The sequence below is a fragment of the Oncorhynchus tshawytscha genome, linkage group LG22 (assembly GCF_018296145.1).
Source record: "Oncorhynchus tshawytscha isolate Ot180627B linkage group LG22, Otsh_v2.0, whole genome shotgun sequence".
Lineage (NCBI taxonomy): Eukaryota > Metazoa > Chordata > Actinopteri > Salmoniformes > Salmonidae > Oncorhynchus > Oncorhynchus tshawytscha.
In genome coordinates, this window is record NC_056450.1 from 779,671 (window position 1) to 803,207 (window position 23,537).

Sequence of the window (23,537 nt, forward strand, 5' to 3'; positions counted from 1 at the left end):
AGCATGCCCTCCGATTTGACACACTGAACTCTGTCTGCAAAGTAATTGGTGAACCAGGCAAGGCAGTCATCAGAAAAACCAAGGCTACTGAGTCTGCCGATAAGAATATGGTGATTGACAGAGTCGAAAGCCTTGGCAAGGTCGATGAAGACGGCTGCACAGTACTGTCTTTTATCGATGGCGGTTATGATATCGTTTAGTACCTTGAGCGTGGCTGAGGTGCACCCGTGACCGGCTCGGAAACCAGATTGCACAGCGGAGAAGGTACGGTGGGCTTCGAGATGGTCAAGTGACCTGTTTGTTGACTTGGCTTCGAAGACCTTAGGTAGGCAGGGCAGGATGGATATAGGTCTGTAACAGTTTGGGTCCAGGGTGTCTCCCCCTTTGAAGAGGGGGATGACTGCGGCAGCTTTCCAATCCTTGGGGATCTCAGACGATATGAAAGAGAGGTTGAACAGGCTGGTAATAGGGGTTGCGACAATGGCGGCGGATAGTTTCAGAAATAGAGGGTCCAGATTGTCGAGCCCAGCTGATTTGTATGGGTCCAGGTCTTGCAGCTCTTTCAGAACATCTGCTATCTGGATTTGGGTAAAGGAGAACCTGGAGAGGCTTGGGCGAGTAGCTGCGGGGGGGGGCTGTTGACCGAGGTTGGAGTAGCCAGGCGGAAGGCATGGCCAGTCGTTGAGAAATGCTTGTTGAAGTTTTCGATAATCATGGATTTATCGGTGGTGACCGTTTACCTAGCCTCAGTGCAGTGGGCAGCTGGGAGGTGGTGCTCTTGTTCTCCATGGACTTCACAGTGTACCAGAACTTTTTGGAGTTGGAGCTACAGGATGCAAATTTCTGCCTGAAGAAGCTGGCCTTAGCTTTTCTGACTGACTGCGTGTATTGGTTCCCTGAACAGTTGCATATCGCAGGGACTATTCGATGCTATTGCAGTCCGCCATAGGATGTTTTTCTGCTGGTCGAGGGCAGTCAGGTCTGGAGTGAACCAAGGGCTATATCTGTTCTTAGTTCTGCATTTTTTGGGTATGGAAATCTCAGAATTTTTGGTGGCCTTCCTGAGCCAGGATTCAGACACGGCAAGGACATCAGGGTTAGCAGAGTGTGCTAAAGCAGTGAGTCAAACAAACTTAGGGAGGAGGCTTCTGATGTTGACATGCATGAAACCAAGGCTTTTTCGATCACAGAAGTCCAGAAATGAGGGTACCTGGGGACATGCAGGGCCTGGGTTTACCTCCACATCACCCGAGGAACAGAGGAGTAGGAGTAGGATGAGGGTGCGGCTAAAGGCTATCAAAACTGGTCGCCTAGAGCGTTGGGGACAGAGAATAAAAGGAGCAGATTTCTGGGCATGGTAGAATATATTCAGGGCATAATGCGCAGACAGGGGTATGGTGGGGTGCGGGTACAGCGGAGGTAAGCCCAGGCACTGGGTGATGATGAGAGAGGTTGTATCTCTGGACATGCTGGTTGTAATGGGTGAGGTCACCGCATGTGTGGGAGGTGGGACAAAGGAGGTATCAGGGGTATGAAGAGTGGAACTAGGGGCTCCATTGTAAACTAAAACAATGATAACTAACCTGAACAACAGTATACAAGGCATATTGACATTTGAGAGAGACAAACAGCAAGGCATACAGTAATCACAGGTGTTGAATTGGGAGAGCTAGCTAAAACAGTAGCTAAAACAGTAGGTGAGACAACAGCTAATCAGCTAGCACAACAACAGCAGGTAAAATGGCGTTGACTAGGCAGGGAGGGTCGGATTAACTACAAACAGAGCCTGAGTGCGGCTGGGGCCGACAGATAAAACATAAACAAGCAGAATGGAGTACCGTGATTAATGGACAGTCCAGCATGCATCAGCTATGTAGCCAAGTGATCAGTGTCCAGGCGGCAGCGGTGGAAGGGGCAGGGAAGCTAGACTGGCGAGTATTATCCAGGTAAAAAAATAAAATAAAATTGGCTGGCTGGCTGGCTGGCTGTGCAGAAGGTAAAAGCCGCTAGCAGTGGCTAACAATGACTAAATAGCTTGTAGCTAGTTAGCTGGTTAGCTTCTGGAGGTTCTTGAATGTGTTCTAAAAATTAAAAATAATAGCGATTCCGTATCACATTGGGTGAGGCAGGTTACCGGAAGGTATAATCGAATTAAAAATCGAAAAGAGACTGAAAATAAAATTGAAATATATATACGAAAAATACGAAAAATACATAAATACACAAGACACGAACAAAACACCTCTTCACTGCTACGCCATCTTGGATTAGATCTTTCTCCCTCTCTGTCACATATGCCAGGGTTGCCCATAGATTGAAGACGTAATCCGGAGATGTGTTTTATACAACAGCCTTCTGTGTTCTCTTTCCTGAAACGGGTCATATATGGCCCAAAATGCCTCAGTCTGTTCTCGGCTTCTCAGACCAGACCAAATTCTTGCCAATAAGCAAAGGAGGATAGGTCACAGTTCGGCTGCCATTTTTTAAATTTATTAAGCAATGTCACTTAACTCACACAACCGTGCTGAAGTCATGGAGCCAGTTGTGGCAGAACTAGTAGCAGTGGTAGTGGTAGCCTAGCACTAGTGCGAGGGCATTGATAGGCCTCATTTCATCCCATTGATTTAATCATTAATATCCTTCAAAGCTAACACTCGCTCCATATTATGGCCTGACATCTGGGGAGCATTACACCAATGTGGAGTGGAGGGGTTTAAGACACAGACCAGAGCCATGGTTTTGGTTAGAGGAGGCCTTTTGGGAGATCAGTATGTACGCGGCAGAAAGTAAATCACATTTCTTTCATGAAAAGTAATTGGGTGACGTGTTATTGATTCAGTGTAGATAGATGGGCAGAGACAGGTTTCCAAACAATACATTTAAAATATGTATATATTCTTTTTTACATTTAATTAACGGCAGGCACATGTGTGGTTATTACTTTTGTGGCAAATGAGTAATTTCAGTTATTTTCATCACCTAATGGTTGAAATACTGTATGTGGTTTGCTGCCGTACGATATAAACTATCATGTATTTAGAAATGTAAAAAACATACAACTTACAAAATTAAGCTACCCCACTGACTTAAAATTCTATGTTGTGAATTACCTTTCCAGGTTGAAACAACCAAAGCATTTTTGTGTACAACTACAATATGCAGTCAAACTTGATAGTCTCCTTTCTCTCGTTCCAGACTTGGCCAGTTTTTTTAAACAAAGAGCTTGTGTTATCAGGGAAGACCTCCCTCCATGTGTGGGCTGGAGCCATTCATCGTGCCGGACAGTCTAGCTGTGTCCCTTAAATCTGCAGTTAGATACTGTAGATCTACGCGCATGTCTGCTGTTCTTCACACACATACCCAGGGCTGGCCTGCTCTCCCGGTTTCATTATCAAATCAAATAAAACTTTATTTTCCACATGAGGAGTATACAACAAGTGTAGACTTTACCGTGAAATACTTACTGACAAGCCCTTAACCAACAGTGCAGTTGAAGAAGAAGAAAGTGTTTACCATGTAGACTAAAATAAAAAAGTAACACAATAAGAATAACAATAACAAGGCTATATACAGGGGGTACTGGTACAGAGTCAGTGTGGAGGTTATATACAGGGGGTACCAGTACAGAGTCAGTGTGGAGGTTATATACAGGGGGTACTGGTACAGAGTCAGTGTGGAGGTTATATACAGGGGGTACCAGTACAGAGTCAGTGTGGAGGTTATATACAGGGGTACCAGTACAGAGTCAGTGTGGAGGTTATATACAGGGGTACTGGTACAGAGTCAGTGTGGAGGTTATATACAGGGGTACTGGTACAGAGTCAATGTGGAGGTTATATACAGGGGGTACCAGTACAGAGTCAGTGTGGAGGTTATATACAGGGGTACTGGTACAGAGTCAGTGTGGAGGTTATATACAGGGGTACTGGTACAGAGTCAGTGTGGAGGTTATATACAGGGGGTACCAGTACAGAGTCAGTGTGGAGGTTATATACAGGGGGTACCGGTACAGAGTCAGTGTGGAGGTTATATACAGGGGGTACTGGTACAGAGTCAGTGTGGAGGTTATATACAGGGGGTACTGGTACAGAGTCAATGTGGAGGCTATATACAGGGGGTACTGGTACAGAGTCAATGTGGAGGCTATATACAGGGGGTACCGGTACAGAGTCAGTGTGGAGGTTATATACAGGGGTACTGGTACAGAGTCAATGTGGAGGCTATATACAGGGGGTACCGGTACAGAGTCAGTGTGGAGGTTATATACAGGGGTACTGGTACAGAGTCAATGTGGAGGCTATATACAGGGGGTACTGGTACAGAGTCAATGTGGAGGCTATATACAGAGGGTACTGGTACAGAGTCAATGTGGAGGCTATATACAGAGGGTACTGGTACAGAGTCAATGTGGAGGCTATATACAGGGGGTACCGGTATAGAGTCAATGTGGAGGCTATATACAGGGGGTACTGGTACAGAGTCAATGTGGAGGCTATATAGAGGGGGTACTGGTACAGAGTCAATGTGGAGGCTATATACAGGGGGTACAGAGTCAATGTGGAGGCTATATACAGGGGGTACTGGTACAGAGTCAATGTGGAGGCTATATACAGGGGGTACCGGTACAGAGTCAATGTGGAGGCTATATACAGGGGGCACCGGTACAGAGTCAATGTGGAGACTATATACAGGGGGTACTGGTACAGAGTCAATGTGGAGGCTATATACAGGGGGTACTGGTACAGAGTCAATGTGGAGGCTATATACAGGGGGTACTGGTACAGAGTCAATGCGGAGGCTATATACAGGGGTACTGGTACAGAGTCAATGTGGAGGCTATATACAGGGGGTACTGGTACAGAGTCAATGTGGAGGCTATATACAGGGGGTACCGGTACAGAGTCAATGTGGAGGCTATATACAGGGGGCACCGGTACAGAGTCAATGTGGAGGTTATATACAGGGGGTACTGGTACAGAGTCAATGTGGAGGCTATATACAGGGGCTACCGGTACAGAGTCAATGTGGAGGCTATATACAGGGGGTACTGGTACAGAGTCAATGTGGAGGCTATATACAGGGGGTACCGGTACAGAGTCAATGTGGAGGCTATATACAGGGGGCACCGATACAGAGTCAGTGTGGAGGCTATATACAGGGGGCACCGGTACAGAGTCAGTGTGGAGGTTATATACAGGGGGTACTGGTACAGAGTCAATGTGGAGGCTATATACAGGGGGTACCGGTACAGAGTCAATGTGGAGACTATATACAGGGGCTACCGGTACAGAGTCAATGTGGAGGCTATATACAGGGGGTGCTGGTACAGAGTCAATGTGGAGGCTATATACAGGGGGTACCAGTACAGAGTCAATGTGGAGGCTATATACAGGGGGTACTGGTACAGAGTCAATGTGGAGGCTACTGGTACAGAGTCAATGTGGAGGCTATATACAGGGGGTGCAATGTGGAGGCTATATACAGGGGGTACAGAGTCAATGTGGAGGCTATATACAGGGGGCACCGGTACAGAGTCAATGTGGATGCTATATACAGGGGGTACTGGTACAGAGTCAATGTGGAGGCTATATACAGGGGGTACCAGTACAGAGTCAATGTGGAGGCTATATACAGGGGGCACCGGTACAGAGTCAGTGTGGAGGTTATATACAGGGGGCACCGGTACCGAGTCAGTGTGCGGGGGTACAGGTTAGTTGAGGTAATCTGTACATGTAGGTGGGGACGAAGGGACTATGCATAGGTAACAAATTATGGGGTGACTGTGGGGATGGTGTAGCTGTAGCAACAACGGACAGGGATCTTGGGCCCAGACTTGGCGGCGTTGGTGATAGGGATGAGTGTCAAGGACACACAAATGTGTGAATTGACGCGCTCTCAGACATAAATGGGTGCCCTGTCTCCTCAACGAAGATGTATCCACATCCCAGGAGTGGGTGGCGTTTAGGGGGCCGGCGAGGGGGGGGAATGACCCTGCACTTTGAATACACTTGGTTGGGCCATATCTGCATTATCGATAAGGCTTACCTTTTTTAAAGATCGGATTGGAGTGTTCTGTTTTGACTTTATTTAGTTACGAGTGCTGAGAACTGTGTGTGTGTGTATGCATGTGTGTACGTGTGTGTGCACTTATGTGTGTGTACGTGTGTGTGCACTTACGTGTGTGTGTGTTAATGGGTGTGTGAGAGTGTGTGTGTGTGTGTGTATGTGTGTGAGAGTCTGCATGCTTACGTGTGTGTGTTAATGGGTGTGTGTGCACGTGTGTGAGTTTTTGTGTACGAGATTCACAGACAGAGGAGTTTTACATAAACTCTGCCGACTTGATAATTTTCTCCCTCCAAAATAATTTTGTTTCTTCATCATCTACCACTTCTTTTTCCCACTTCCCCTCCCAAAATATGACATTTACATTTTAATGTTGTCACACTGATGAGGGCCAAAGTTTAGACAAATGTTCCTGGAGCAAGTTGTTGATTTCTTCCCTCCCCATCCTCCTTGCTGCCTATTCAATGGCAGAGATGCTGACTTCTGTTTTTTGGTTCAGCGTGAACACTGGCAATGACTGACACACACACACACACACACACACACACACACACACACACACACACACACACACACACACACACACACACACACACACACACACACACACACACACACACACACACACACACACACACACACACACACACACACACACACCAGTCCCTCTCCTTAGAAGGAAAAGAGGAAAGAGGGACTTTTGGAGGGAGGGAATGAACAATAGGCAAACTATTGAGGTCTGATGTGGCTGCCCAACACGATTTCGTCCTCAATGGAGGGGGATGTAACAATGTGTGACACTTTATGTCAGAAGAGAGAGAGAGAAGAAGAACAGGAAGAAGAAGAAAAGCAAGAAGAAGAAGGGGTAGGTGTAAGACGTGAGGTAGGTAGAGAGAGAAAGAGAGACAAAGAGCGAGCGAAAGAGAGAGAGATCCAAACCCCGGACCCTTAAACCCAGTTATCTTACATGCTACTCATCTACATGGCTAACCAGCTGCCCACTTCCACTTATCAGATAAATCCGTGCTTCCGCTCATCATCACACACCATGCGGAGAGGAAGCCAGAGCTTCTTAGCCTCTCCTCCCCAAAACACCCACCTGTACATGATCTCCTTTACTAGCCCTGCTAACGAGAGACACATGTAGAGATGCCGACCGTGGTGCGGCCGACATCACATCACACGAGGCATAAATAATGGACGTCACTGTCAAATAGTGTGGAGCATGAAAGAGAGAGGAAGGAAGGAATAGGAGGAGAGAGAGAGAGGGGAAGAAAGACATAGAGACCCTTACACATATTTTGGGGTGGGAAAGACACACACCCATGCGTGGACGCACACAAAAACACACCCTCAACATCACAACACAGCCCGACCGATCCGACTCCCATTTCTATTGGAATCCATTTGTGGACACGCGTTGTTGTGATTAAAGGGAAACATTTCCTCAACAGTCTCATTTCCCCTCTCCTAGCCCTGCTCAAATTCTACTGTGCGAAGTTAACCACAATTTCGGAACACGCTTAAAGGGTTTCAGTGCTGTGTGGTGCTGAGCCATCCTCAAGCATTCCTGCAATGGACTACAGTGGTGTGCTGGCTCAGGTGGGCCGGCAGCTTCAAGCTAAGTGGATGGAAACACTAGCCAGGAGTAATCATCCGGGGTTGCGGTTAGCTAGTTAGCTAGTTGTGAAGATCCAGCTGAAAATGTTCCGTTTGCGGTGGGAATCCGGTGGGAATCCGGGGATAAAAAAATAATAGGTCCGTTATGCTCTGGTTAGAGTCACGTTCTTCGAACTGGCGAGAGCTTTCCGCGCTAAAGGTTAGCTGATGACCGGTTAGCTGAAGACCGCTAGCAATGGTTTGCTGACTGATAGCTGGTAGTTAGCTGGCTAGCTTCAGTTGAGGGGTTCCGGATCCGAAGTAAATATAAATACTTCATGCTTCATTAGAGCATGGAGTTGGCTCCAACATGCCTTTCACTACCTCTGACCCCCACCACTGAGTCAGCGATCACACACAGAACAATGCCACAGCCTCATTTACTCTGGAAAGTAATGTGCACCATTGAAGATATTTAAATGACTTAAATGCATATTCATATCACTCACATCATGTTGAAACACATTACAAATATACACTTTCTGCACAAAAACTAGATGCCTTGCCATCCACTTCCAGGCAAGAAGTGGCCAGCGAAATACAGTCTAACCTGTCCATTGATATCCATTTACCAATCAGATTGTTACACTATCACTAACTAAAGTTGTCTAAAGGTTGCCCCGGGGTTGGCAGGCTGACCAGCAGGCAGGCAGTCACACAGCTTAGAGAGAGGATAATGAGAAAGCCCTTGGTAAAAGGCTCATTTGTAAACTTTCAAGGCTCAGCAGCCGTCCAAACCGGAGAACAAGGGACCAGTCCTCTCTTGTCTTATTGTCTCTGCCTGTTTCTGTGACCGATGGGATTCCAACCAGGTCTCCTACTTGGAGAGGTATAGTTCATATAGTTCGTATAGTTTATAGTGTCTTCCATGAGAAGACACAGTGTTATTCTGGGGGACAGCTCATGGTGCACTGACATTACTCCTCCCAGCGTGTGTGTGTGTGTCAGGGGGCCTTGTGTTTTATGAGCTCTGGGTGTACCATGGGACCTGACCGAGAGCGGGCTCTACACAGAACCATTCTCCATGATATTGTCAGAAATAGCTAAACTTTTATTCACCCTAACTAACCATTACCACAACAGTGCAAAGGGCCAATATGTGGGATCTTTATCCTTACCAACAAAGTAAGAATTACAATAATTTATTGAAAAAACAGGCCTAATTTTGTTGTCAATGTGTTGGTTACCATCTTCTGTGAAGGTTTGGGTTGCCATGTTTTGTGAAGATTTAGGTCGCCATGTTCTGTGTGGGTTCCCATGTTGTGGGAGGCAGTAGCTGTTACTCTATGGGGCTTCCTAATGCTTCTCCCTACCTCCCCCCTCTCTCTGGCTCTCTCTGCCTGACCTAATGTTGGAAGTGGATCGGAAACACAGCTCAATACTCAGGTCAGGCAGGATGACCCCCATATCCTGATAGCAGGCATAAAGCAACCTCTGTAACACATGTCGGCAATAACAAAGGCAGTAAGAGGTAATGGTGGCCTGTTAGCATACTGTGGCTAAAGGGCAGAGCCTCTGCGCTGTTGGGGATTGGGAAAGAATTTGTTGCTAAGTCCTAGCAACATGCCAACGTGTGATAATGTCATTAGCTAACTGTATATGCAGGACTTATAAGGGTTAATTAGTTGGACTTGTGTTCAACATAATGTTATTATTCAATTGTACTTTTTGTCATTAGAAAAATCACAAAAAAATCTACTGTATATTATTAAAATAATGACATTTACAGTTGAAGTCGGAAGTTCACATACACCTTAGCCACCTTAGCCAAATACATTTAAACTCCGTTTTTACAATTCCTGACATTTAATCCTAGTAAAAATTCCCTGTTTTAGGTCAGTTAGGATCACCACTTTATTTTAAGAATGTGAAATGTCAGAATAATAGTAGAGAGACTGATTTATTTCAGCTTTTATTTCTATCATCACATTCCCAGTGGGTCAGAAGTTAACACACACTCAATTAGTATTTGGTAGCATTGCCTTTAAATTGTTCAACTTGGGTCAAGCGCTTCGGGTAGCCTTCCACAAGCATCCCACAATAAGCTGAGTGAATGTTGGCCCAGTCCTCCTGACAGAGTTGGAGTAACTGAGTCAGGTTTGTAGGCCTCCTTGCTCGCACACGCTTTTTCAGTTCTGCACACAAATGTTCTATAGGATTGAGGTCAGGGATATGTAATGGCCACTCCAATACCTTGACTTTGTTGTCCTTAAGCCATTTTGCCACAACTTTGGAAATATGCTTGGGGTCATTGTCCATTTGGAAGACCCATTTGCGACCAAGCTTTAACTTCCTGACTGATGTCTGGAGATGTTGCTTCAATATATCCACATAATTTGTGAAGTGCACCAGTCCCTCCTGCAGCAAAGCAGCAAAGCACCCCCACAGCATGATGCTGCCCCCCCTGTGATTCGCGGTTGGGATGGTGTTCATCGGCTTGCAAGCCTCCCCCTTTTTCCTCCAAACATAATGATGATCATTATAGCCAAACAGTTCTATTTTTGTTTCATCAGACCAGAGGACATTTGTCCAAAAAGTACAATCTTTGTCCCCATGTGCAGTTGCAAACCATAGTCTGGCTTTTTTTGGGCAGTTTTGGAGCAGTGGCTTCTTCCTTGCTGAGCGACCTTTCAGGTTATGTCGACTCGTTTTACTGTGGATATAAATACTTTTGTACCTGTTTTCTCCAGCATCTTCACAGGGTCCTTTGCTGTTGATCTTGGATTGATTTGCACTTTTCGCACCAAAGAACGTTCATCTCCAGGAGACGGAAAGCGTCTCCTTCCTGAGCGGTATGACGGCTGCGTGGTCCCATGGTGTTTATACTTGCGTACTATTGTTTGTACAGATGAACGTGGTACCTTCAGGCATTTGGAAATTGCTGATTTCGTTTGATTTTCCCATGATGTCAAGGAAAGAGGCACTGAGTTTGAAGAGTTCTTGAAATACATCCACAGGTACACCTCCAATTGACTGAAATGATGTCAATTCACCGATCAGAAGCTTCTGAAGCCATGTTATAATTTTCTGGGATTTTCTAAGCTGTTTAAAGGCACAGTCAACTTAGTGTATGTCAACTTCTGACCCACTGGAATTGTGATACAGTGAATTATAAGTGAAATAATCTGTCTGTAAACAATTGTTGGAAAAATTACTTGTGTCATGCACAAGGTAGATGTCCTAACCGACTTGCCAGAACTATAGCTAAACTAAAAAAAATGGTAGTGTTTGAAAAAGGAGTTTTAATGACTCCATCCTAAGTCTATGGAAACATCTGACTTCAACTGTATATATTGGGAACATCTTCCAGACATAGGCTTTGTAACAATATATCATAGATATATCATTTATATTAAAAGAGACTGACTTAATCAATTCAATGGGTGTATCTCAAACTACAATCTATCCATCTCTATATGCGTGTGTCTGAATCTATCCACAGAAAAAAAGAGGGATGGCCACATTGGACTGGGTTTACAGCCTGGGTCATGGCAGGGGTCTGTGTCTGTCCAGCGGGGCCCTCCGTGTTGCCCTCCTGGCAGATTGATGGCCCCTCAGTACAGTGTGGAGAGAAAGGAGCTTTTAAATAAGCAGCTGATTCTGCTAGATAGAGTCAGATTGGCCCACTCTGCCTCTTCCCCCCTCTCTGACATGTCTAGGATCATCTATTTTATTTTTTCTACCATACGCCATAAAGCAACCGGAGGGGGCCGTACTCATTTCTCAAACCTCAGAACGCGACCACTATGGGGCAAGGGAGTGTGTGGACTCATAAATGGACGCACACACACAAACAGGCATGTGCACACAAACAGAAACACACACATGTACGGAGTGGCGGTTAAGAGCATGGCCTTATTTCTATTACAGCATAGTGGATGACTGTCATTCATATTCCATTCACCCAGCTCAATGTAACATGGATAGGTTTAGGCTAATGCATGTACCCATCATAAGGTTGCTACAACCTAGCCTATGAATGAAAGTTGACAACGTAGTTGCACAGGTCAAGATCGTTTTTTTATAGTCAAGGTGACAGACAGTGACACATTCAAAACGGCCATGCACACTCTTTCCTACATCTAGCTGATCTAGGGTGTAATCATTAGTCCAACAGTTGCAAATGAAGGTTTCTATTGGACATACTCAGGTATGTTTGTCCCCGTTTCGTACCATTTGCTTCCAGGCTGTAAAACGACTCCGAAAAAGAGGGAAACGAGGCGGTCTTCTGGTCAGACTCCGGAGACGGGCACACCGTGCACCACTCCCTAGCATTCTTCTTGCCAATGTCCAGTCTCTTGACAACAAGGTTGATGAAATCCGAGCAAGGGTAGCATTCCCGAGGGACATCAGAGACTGTAACGTTCTATGCTTCACGGAAACATGGCTCACTGGAGAGACGCTATCCGAGGTGGTGTAGCCAACGGGTTTCTCCACGCATCGCGCCGACAGAAACAAACATCTTTCTGGGAAGAAGAGGGGCGGGTGCGTATGCCTTATGGCTAACGAGACATGGTGTGATGAAAGAAACATACAGGAACTCAAATCCTTCTGTTCACCTGATTTAGAATTCCTCACAATCAAATGTAGACTGCATTATCTACCAAGAGAATTCTCTTCGATTATAATCACAGCCGTATATATCCCCCCATGCAGACACATCGATGGCTCTGAACGAACTTTATTTAACTCTCTGCAAACTGGAAACGATTTATCCGGAGGCTGCATTCATTGTAACTGGGGATTTTAACAAGGCTAATCTGAAAACAAGACTCCCTAAATTTTAGCAGCATATCGATTGCGCAACCAGGGGTGGAAAGACCTTGGATCATTGTTACTCTAACTTCCGCGACGCATATAAGGCCCTGCCCCGCCCCCCTTTCGGAAAAGCTGACCACGACTCCATTTTGTTTATCCCTGCCTACAGACAGAAACTAAAACAAGAAGCTCCCACGCTGAGGTCTGTTCAACGCTGGTCTGACCAAGCTGACTCCACACTCCAAGACTGCTTCCATCACGTGGACTGGGAGATGTTTCGTATTGCGTCAGATAACAACATTGACAAATACGCTGATTCGGTGTGCGAGTTCATTAGAACGTGCGTTGAAGATGTCGTTCCCATAGCAACGATTAAAACATTCCCTAACCAGAAACCGTGGATTGCGCGAACCACTGCTTTTAATCAGGGCAAGGTGTCTGGTGACATGACTGAATATAAACAGTGCAGCTATTCCCTCCGCAAGGCTATTAAACAAGCTAAGCGTCAGTACAGAGACAAAGTAGAATCTCAATTCAACGGCTCACACACAAGAGGCATGTGGCAGGGTCTACAGTCAATCACGGACTACAGGAAGAAATCCAGCCCAGTCACGGACCAGGATGTCTTGCTCCCAGGCAGACTAAATAACTTTTTTGCCCGCTTTGAGGACAATACAGTGCCACTGACACGGCCTGCAATGAAAACATGCTGTCTCTCCTTCACTGCAGCCGAGGTGAGTAAGATATTTAAACGTGTTAACCCTCGCAAGGCTGCAGGCCCAGACGGCATCCCCAGCCACGCCCTCAGAGCATGCGCAGACCAGCTGGCTGGTGTGTTTACGGTCATATTCAATCAATGCCTATACCAGTCTGCTGTTCCCACATGCTTCAAGAGGGCCACCATTGTTCCTGTTCCCAAGAAAGCTAAGGTAACTGAGCTAAACGACTACCGCCCCGTAGCACTCACATCCGTCATTATGAAGTGCTTTGAGAGACTAGTCAAGGACCATATCACCTCCACCCTACCTGACACCCTAGACCCACTCCAATTTGCTTACCGCCCAAATAGGTCCACAGACGATGCAATCTCAACCACACTGCACACTGCCCTAACCCATCTGGAAAAGAGGAATACCTATGTGAGAATGCTGTTCATCGACTACAGCTCGGCATTCAACACCATAGTACCCTCCAAGCTCGTCATCAAGCTCGAGACCCTGGGTCTCGACCCCGCCCTGTGCAACTGGGTACTGGACTTCCTGACGGGCCGCCCCCAGGTGGTGAGGGTAGGCAACAACATCTCCTCCCTGCTGATCCTCAACACTGGGGCCCCACAAGGGTGCGTTCTGAGCCCTCTCCTGTACTCCCTGTTCACCCACGACTGCGTGGCCACGCACGCCTCCAACTCAATCATCAAGTTTGCAGACGACACAACAGTGGTAGGCTTGATTACCAACAACGACGAGACGGCCTGCAGGGAGGAGGTGAGGGCCCTCGGAGTGTGGTGTCAGGAAAATACCCTCACACTCAACGTCAACAAAACTAAGGAGATGATTGTGGACTTCAGGAAACAGCAGAGGGAACACCCCCCTATCCACATCGATGGAACAGTAGTGGAGAGGGTAGCAAGTTTTAAGTTCCTCGGCATACACATCACAGACAAACTGAAATGGTCCACTCACACAGACAGCATCGTGAAGAAGGCGCAGCAGCGCCTCTTCAACCTCAGGAGGCTGAAGAAATTCGGCTTGTCACCAAAAGCACTCACAAACTTCTACAGATGCACAATTGAGAGCATCCTGGCGGGCTGTATCACCGCTGGTACGGCAACTGCTCTGTCCTCAACCGTAAGGCTCTCCAGAGGGTAGTGATGTCTGCACAACGCATCACCGGGGACAAACTACCTGCCCTCCAGGACACCTACACCACCCGATGTTACAGGAAGGCCATAAAGATCATCAAGGACATCAACCACCCGAGCCACTGCCTGTTCACCCCGCTATCATCCAGAAGGCGAGGTCAGTACAGGTGCATCAAAGCTGGGACCGAGAGACTGAAAAACAGCTTCTATCTCAAGGCCATCAGACTGTTAAACAGCCACCACTAACATTGAGTGGCTGCTGCCAACACACTGACACTGACACTGACTCAACTCCAGCCACTTTAATAATGGGAATTGATGGGAAATGATGTAAATATATCACTAGCCACTTTAAACAATGCTACCTTATATAATGTTTACATACCCTATATTATTCATCTCATATGCATACGTATATACTGTACTCTATATCATCGACTGCATCCTTATGTAATACATGTATCACTAGCCACTTTAACTATGCCACTTTGTTTACATACTCATCTCATATGTATAAACTGTACTCGATATCAGCTACTGTATCTTGCCTATGCTGCTCTGTACCATCACTCATTCATATATCCTTATGTACATATTCTTTATCCCCTTACACTGTGTATAAGACAGTAGTTTTGGAATTGTTAGTTAGATTACTTGTTGGTTATTACTGCATTGTCGGAACTAGAAGCACAAGCATTTCGCTACACTCGCATTAACATCTGCTAACCATGTGTATGTGACAAATAAAATTTGATTTGATTTGATTTAAGAAACGTTTTTCAACAGAATCTGTGGAATGAATACACCCCCACACACAAACACAGTTCACTTTCATAGCAGTCACATACATACAACATGATCCCTTTGCTCATTGTATTTATTATTCCTTCTCACAACTATCTACGTGCTTTCGTCCTCACACATCAGCTGTCTGTGACCAGGCAAAAAAACATTTCCAAGCCAAAGCATATCATGACTGCTAACCGCTACGCACAGCCTACATCATTATCACCTCATAGTTAACATAGCTACTGGAACTAACGCGTTAGTAAACCCCCTACAGTCATTCAGTACAGTGTACAGTCAGAACACAGTTTAGAAGTTACACCGGCGGCCCCAGTGGTAACAAATGAATACAATCAAAAGCTTACCATGACTTGGAAGAGTTCCAGTGTTGGATAGCCAGCTAGCTAGTTAACATGGCATCCCTCTCTGTTTGAGCTGGGTGTTTGAGTAGGATAAACTAGCTAGCTGCATTCAGGTAGTTAACATAGCATTCCTCTTTGTTTGAGCTGGGTGTTTGAGTAGGATAAACTAGCTAGCTGCATTCAGCTAGTTAACATAGCATTCCTCTTTGTTTGAGCCGGGTATTTGAGTAGGATAAACTAGCTAGCTGCATTCAGCTAGTTAACATAGCATTCCTCTTTGTTTGAGCCGGGTATTTGAGTAGGATAAACTAGCTAGCTGCATTCAGCTAGTTAACATAGCATTCCTCTCTGTTTGAGCTGGGTGTTTGAGTAGGCTAAACTAGCTAGCTGCATTCAGCTAGTTAACATAGCATTCCTCTCTGTTTGAGCTGGGTGTTTGAGTAGGCTAAACTAGCTAGCTGCATTCAGCTAGCTAAGTAAAAGTTAATCAAAGGCAAACAAACATAGCTAGCTCTCTCTTGCTTCTCCTTAATTTAGGAAGAAATGTATGTTCAAAACTGTTTAACTATTGTCTTTATCTCTTTGAGTCAACTAATCACCACATTTTATGCACTGCAGTGCTAGCTAGCTGTAGGTTATGCTTTCAGTACTATATTAATTAATTCATTCTCTGATCCTTTCATTGGGTGGACAGCATGTCAGTTTATCAAATCAAATTGTATTTGTCACATGCGCCGAATACATGCGCCGAATAGGTGTACTGTGAAATTATTACTTACAAGCTCTTAACCAACAATGCAGTTTAAGAAAAATGGTTAAGAAAATATTTACCTAAATAAAATAAAAAGTAGAATAAAAAAATTACAATAAATCAAATCAAATCAAATCAAATTTTATTTGTCACATACACATGGTTAGCAGATGTTAATGCGAGTGTAGCGAAATGCTTGTGCTTCTAGTTCCGACAATGCAGTAATAACGAGCAAGTAATCTAACTAACAATTCCAAAAAAACTACTGTCATACACAGTGTAAGGGGATAAAGAATATGTACTAAGGATATATGAATGAGTGATGGTACAGAGCAGCATAGGCAAGATACAGTAGATGATATCGAGTACAGTATATACATATGAGATAAGTATGTAAACCAAGTGGCATAGTTAAAGTGGCTAGTGATACATGTATTACATAAGGATGCAGTCGATGATATAGAGTACAGTATCAACGTATGCATATGAGATGAACAATGTAGGGTAAGTAACATTATATAAGGTAGCATTGTTTAAAGTGGCTAGTGATATATTTACATAATTTCCCATCGATTCCCATGATTAAAGTGGCTGGAGTAGAGTCAGTGTCATTGACAGTGTGTTGGCAGTAGCCACTCAATGTTAGTGGTGGCTGTTTAACAGTCTGATGGCCTTGAGATAGAAGCTGTTTTTCAGTCTCTCGGTCCCAGCTTTGATGCACCTGTACTGACCTCGCCTTCTGGATGGCAGCGGGGTGAACAGGCAGTGGCTCGGGTGGTTGATGTCCTTGATGATCTTTATGGCCTTCCTGTAGCATCGGGTGGTGTAGGTGTCCTGGAGGGCAGGTAGTTTGCCCCCGGTGATGCGTTGTGCAGACCTCACTACCCTCTGGAGAGCCTTACGGTTGAGGGCGGTGCAGTTGCCATACCAGGCGGTGATACAGCCCGCCAGGATGCTCTCGATTGTGCATCTGTAGAAGTTTGTGAGTGCTTTTGGTGACAAGCCGAATTTCTTCAGCCTCCTGAGGTTGAAGAGGCGCTGCTGCGCCTTCCTCACAATGCTGTCTGTGTGAGTGGACCAATTCAGTTTGTCTGTGATGTGTATGCCGAGGAACTTAAAACTTGCTACCCTCTCCACTACTGTTCCATCGATGTGGATGGGGGTGTTCCCTCTGCTGTTTCCTGAAGTCCACAATCATCTCCTTAGTTTTGTTGACGTTGAGTGTGAGGTTATTTTCCTGACACCACACTCCGAGGGCCCTCACCTCCTCCCTGTAGGCCGTCTCGTCGTTGTTGGTAATCAAGCCTACCACTGTTGTGTCGTCCGCAAACTTGATGATTGAGTTGGAGGCGTGCATGGCCACGCAGTCGTGGGTGAACAGGGAGTACAGGAGAGGGCTCAGAACGCACCCTTGTGGGGCCCCAGTGTTGAGGATCAGCGGGGAGGAGATGTTGTTGCCTACCCTCACCACCTGGGGGCGGCCCGTCAGGAAGTCCAGTACCCAGTTGCACAGGGCGGGGTCGAGACCCAGGGTCTCGAGCTTGATGACGAGCTTGGAGGGTACTATGGTGTTGAATGCCGAGCTGTAGTCGATGAACAGCATTCTCACATAGGTATTCCTCTTGTCCAGATGGGTTAGGGCAGTGTGCAGTGTGGTTGAGATTGCATCGTCTGTGGACCTATTTGGGCGGTAAGCAAATTGGAGTGGGTCAAGGGTGTCAGGTAGGGTGGAGGTGATATGGTCCTTGACTAGTCTCTCAAAGCACTTCATGATGACGGATGTGAGTGCTACGGGGCGGTAGTCGTTTAGCTCAGTTACCTTAGCTTTCTTGGGAACAGGAACAATGGTGGCCCTCTTGAAGCATGTGGGAACAGCAGACTGGTATAGGGATTGATTGAATATGTCCGTAAACACACCGGCCAGCTGGTCTGCGCATGCTCTGAGGGCGCGGCTGGGGATGCCGTCTGGGCCTGCAGCCTTGCGAGGGTTAACACGTTTAAATGTCTTACTCACTTCGGCTGCAGTGAAGGAGAGACCGCATGTTTCCGTTGCAGGCCGTGTCAGTGGCACTGTATTGTCCTCAAAGCGGGCAAAAAGTTATTTAGTCTGCCTGGGAGCAAGACATCCTGGTCCGTGACTGGGCTGGGTTTCTTCCTGTAGTCCGTGATTGACTGTAGACCCTGCCACATACCTCTTGTGTCTGAGCCGTTGAATTGAGATTCTACTTTGTCTCTGTACTGGCGCTTAGCTTGTTTGATAGCCTTGCGGAGGGAATAGCTGCACTGTTTGTATTCAGCCATGTTACCAGACACCTTGCCCTGATTAAAAGCAGTGGTTCGTGCCTTCAGTTTCACACGAATGCTGCCATCAATCCACGGTTTCTGGTTAGGGAATGTTTTAATCGTTGCTATGGGAACGACATCTTCAACGCACGTTCTAATGAACTCGCACACCGTATCAGCGTATTCGTCAATGTTGTTGTCTGACGCAATACGAAACATCTCCCAGTCCACGTGATGGAAGCAGTCTTGGAGTGTGGAGTCAGCTTGGTCGGACCAGCGTTGGACAGACCTCAGCGTGGGAGCTTCTTGTTTTAGTTTCTGTCTGTAGGCAGGGATCAACAAAATGGAGTCGTGGTCAGCTTTTCCGAAAGGGGGCGGGGCAGGGCCTTATATGCGTCGCGGAAGTTAGAGTAACAATGATCCAGGGTCTTTCCACCCCTGGTTGCGCAATCGATATGCTGATAAAATTTAGGGAGTCTTGTTTTCAGATTAGCCTTGTTAAAATCCCCAGCTACAATGAATGCAGCCTCCGGATAAATCGTTTCCAGTTTGCAGAGAGTTAAATAAAGTTCGTTCAGAGCCATCGATGTGTCTGCTTGGGGGGATATATACGGCTGTGATTATAATCGAAGAGAATTCTCTTGGTAGATAATGCGGTCTACATTTGATTGTGAGGAATTCTAAATCAGGTGAACAGAAGGATTTGAGTTCCTGTATGTTTCTTTCATCACACCATGTCACGTTGGCCATAAGACATACGCCCCCGCCCCTCTTCTTACCAGAAAGATGTTTGTTTCTGTCGGCGCGATGCGTGGAGAAACCCGCTGGCTGCACCGCTTCGGATTGCGTCTCTCCAGTTAGCCATGTTTCCGTGAAGCAGAGAACGTTACAGTCTCTGATGTCCCTCTGGAATGCTACCCTTGCTCGGATTTCATCAACCTTGTTGTCAAGAGACTGGACATTGGCAAGAAGAATGCTAGGGAGTGGTGCACGATGTGCCCGTCTCCGGAGTCTGACCAGAAGACCGCTTCGTTTCCCTCTTTTTCTGAGTCGTTTTTTTTTTTTTTTTTTTTTGGTCGCTGCATGTGATCCACTCGGTTACACTGGTTGTAAGGCAGAACACAGGATCCGCGTCGCGAAAAACATATTCTTGGTCGTACTGATGGTGAGTTGACGCTGATCTTATATTCAGTAGTTCTTGTCGGCTGTATGTAAAGAAACCTAAGATGACCTGGGGTACTAGTGTAAGAAATAACACGTAAAAAACAAAAAACTGCATAGTTTCCTAGGAACGGGAAGCGAGGCGGCCATCTCTGTCGGCGCCGGAAGTACATGACAGGGGGTACCGGTTCCAAGTCAATGAGCAGGGGTACAGGTTAGTCAAGGTAATTTGTACATGTAGGTAGCGTTAAAGTGACTATGCATAGATAATAAACAGCGAGTAGCAGCAGTGTAAAAAGGTGTCAATGTAAACAGTCCGGGTGGCCGTTTGATTAATTGTTTAGCATTCTTATGGCTGTTAAGGAAACTTTTTGACCCAGACTTGGCGCCTCCTGGGTTTTGTATTTAAGTCAACGTAATTATTTGGTGAGAGAATCGTTCTGGGATAGTTTTAAATGTTTCAATATTTGTATGAAATTTACTAAGGAGGATGGTCCTCCCTTTACTCCTCTAAGGAGCCTCTACTGAAGTAAGCACAAAAACATGGACACATACAGACAGGCATATACACACACACACACACACACACACACACACACACACACACACACACACACACACACACACACACACACACACACACACACACACACACACACACACACACACACACACACACACACACACACACACACACTCTATTGGGGAGACTTTTGTGTTGTGTTACAATGACCTTTGGGAAATGGAAACATCGATGGACTGAATTTGCATTTTCACCCCATTTTTCTAATCCTGCTCCCTCACACATAATACACACTCTAAAGACACAAACACATTACTGAAAGGTGAGGGCAGTTGCCCCATGAGGGCTGGGTATAACCGAAGATACCTCTTTTGGCATAGAATGCCTGTGATGTGCCAACACCATGCTAGGCTAAAGGAAGCCAGGCTAGGGGGCTCTGAAGCTCGTCCGCGTGTGTCAGTGGTGCTCTGGGGGGACACTTAGATGAATGGCCAGTTTATGGTGATGTCAGGCCTTGGGTGTCTGTGGGGAAATAGCCGGGGTTGGTCCCCGGGCCAGCTGATTGCAAACCTGTGGCCTGGCCCATGATCAATCAAACTGATTGGCTATGGCAAATATTGCTACTGATAGCAGAAGGAGGGAGGGAGGGAAGGGAGAAGAGAGGGTAGATTGATGGGGGTCAGTGTGTGTGTGTGTGTGTGTGTGTGTGTGTGTGTGTGTGTGTGTGTGTGTGTGTGTGTGTGTGTGTGTGTGTGTGTGAGGGTCCGGGGTCAAATAAATGGAACATGAAAGAATGAAAATGGCGTTCATGCCAAGGCCAGCCTGCTCATTAGGCAAGATTAGGCGGTCGTCTATGGCGGCAGATTGACGAGGGCGGCATTTACAGAGTTAAACTGACCAAGACGCTGCTCCAACAACAACACATAAAACCTCACAGAATTCTGCCTGAAAACAATGACAATTTCTCTCAACCAGTGGCATAAGGTGTGAGTTTCCTCTACACAAAATTGTCAAAGTCTAGGACAAAAAGGCTCAACAGTTTTTACCCCCAAGCCATAAGACTCCTGAACAGGTAATCAAATGGCTACCTGGACTAATTGCATTGTGTGCCCCCCCCTCAACCCCTCTCTTTACACTGCTGCTACTCTCTGCTTATCATAAATGTATAGTCACTTTAACTATACATTCATGTACATACTACCTCAATTGGCACGACCAACCAGTGCTCCCGCACATTGGCTAACCGGGCTATCTGCATTGTGTCCCGCCACCCGTCACCCACCAACCCCTCTTTTACACTACTGCTACTTTCTGTTCATCATATAGGCATAGTCACTGTAACCATATCTACATGTACATACTACCTCTTTTATGTAGCTTACAGACTGGAGATAAAATGGATGCCAGTGTAATGAGACGGATACATCTTACATCATGTGGCTTTCTCTGATCAAAGAGCCTAACCTAAGATGCTGTTTACATCATGCAGGTTTCTCTGATCAAATAGCCTAAATGGCACCCAATCAAATAAGAAAATGCACTGTCAAAGATAGGGCTGATTACTGCCCCCTTTGGAGGAATTGCGTGCCCATAGTAAACAGAAAAAAAATCTGTCAAAAATTGCTAATATATGCATATAAAAATTATTATTGAATAGAAAACACTCTAAAGCTTCTAAAACCGTTTAAATTATGTCTCTATGTAAAGCAGAACTCTCAGGGCACTAATTCTCCCAAACTCTCTCTTGTCATCATAAAAGTTGGCCCAACTTTGACGTCATCGCCCCACCCTTCCCAAGCACCTACAGTCCTGGGAATCGCGTGCTCACGAGAGTTTTGGCGGGCCGAAACCTTTCGGTCACGCAAAAAAACAGGTTACTCTCATGCGCGCTCTGCTCGGGTGATGTCTTTCTTCCAAGATTGATTAAACGACGCGTGTGTTTCTGATCGTCCTCAGGATTGCTGTGAACCTAGATAACATGCTAACGCTGTGTTCTGAACATAGTTTGACAAGTTTAGTCGACATATAATATGTAATTTCGACGTTTTGGTGCGCATCCACTCGACTTTTTGGCCGCATTTCAACCGGAATATGTCGTGTTTGATCACCGAAAGACACAGACTTCCAAACTAAAGCTGTTTTTGGTAAGTATAAACCCTTCCACGTCTTCTGATGGAAGAACAGCAAAGGTAAGGGAATATTTATGTGTTTATTATGGGTTTCTGTGGACTCCGAAGTAGAGGAGCCATAATGCTAATTTCTGAGCGCCGTCTCATATTATTACATAGTGAACGAAATCTGTAACGTTAAAAATAAATGTAACACAGCGATTGCATTTAGAAGAAGTGTATCTTTCTATATATATGTAGAACATGCATATTTAGTCAAAGTTTATAATGTGTATTCCTTGTTAGCTGACGGCATCTGCCGGAGCTATCGCATTTCTCCGGACATTCGAGTAGCATTTTCTGAACAACGTGTCATTGTAAACAGAGATTTATGGATATGTATAGCATATTGAAAAAAACATAAATGTACTGTGTAACATGTTATATTACTGTCATCTGATGAATATTTCAAAAGGTTAGTGAAATTCATTTTCTTTTAATCCTGCGTTTGGTGATTGCATATTTTGTTCTATTTGGCTATGGAAATTAGCTGTGTCTTCGGTGTGTCTTCGGTGGTGGTTTGACATAAATATGTGCTATGTTTTCGCCGTAAAACATTTTAGAAATCTGACTTGATGGGTAGATAAACAAGTTGTTTATCTTTCATTTGAGCTATTGGACTTGTCAATGTGTGGAGGTTAAATATTTTTAAGAATATTTTTTGCGTTCCATGCGCCACATTCCAGCTGACGGTGGGAGGGCCGGTTCCCAATTGGGACTCAAGATCCTCAACAGGTTTTAACAAACATCCTAAAAACAGGACAGGTCAAAGTGAAATGGACAATATGGAATGGACAATCACAACTGTTTTCTAGGAGTTTCGTCCCATTGTCATGATCAGTGGTTTCAAGTATCTGTACATTTTTTACAAGCTGATCAAAGTGGGGAAAAAAATACTTCTGCAATTCCCGTAAACACATTGCAAATAGGCTCAGGATAACTCCTGATGAAGTTGGGTAGCTGATATTCAGAGCTTAATGATTAGCCACAGGAATCAGAACTCACAAAGCCAATGCAAAGGCCTATTTTACACATGGCAATTCCATTGTGGACAGACATTGTAGGCTACACGCCAGTAAACACAAGCCGACATCTTTTGGACCTCCTTGTTTTGTAGTTTTACAAACAGTAGGCTTACCACATTGACTGGTGTTCATAAAAT

At 45.5% G+C, this 23,537-nt stretch overlaps 1 protein-coding gene across 1 annotated transcript in view; it reads right to left on the reverse strand.

Moving 5' to 3' along the window:
* Nucleotides 1-23,537, reverse strand: part of LOC112247400 (histone-lysine N-methyltransferase PRDM16-like) — a gene marked incomplete at its 3' end in the record, with an annotated part of 390,390 nt that overhangs the window by 116,277 nt on the left and 250,576 nt on the right. The gene's annotated exons all lie outside the window — the stretch shown is intronic.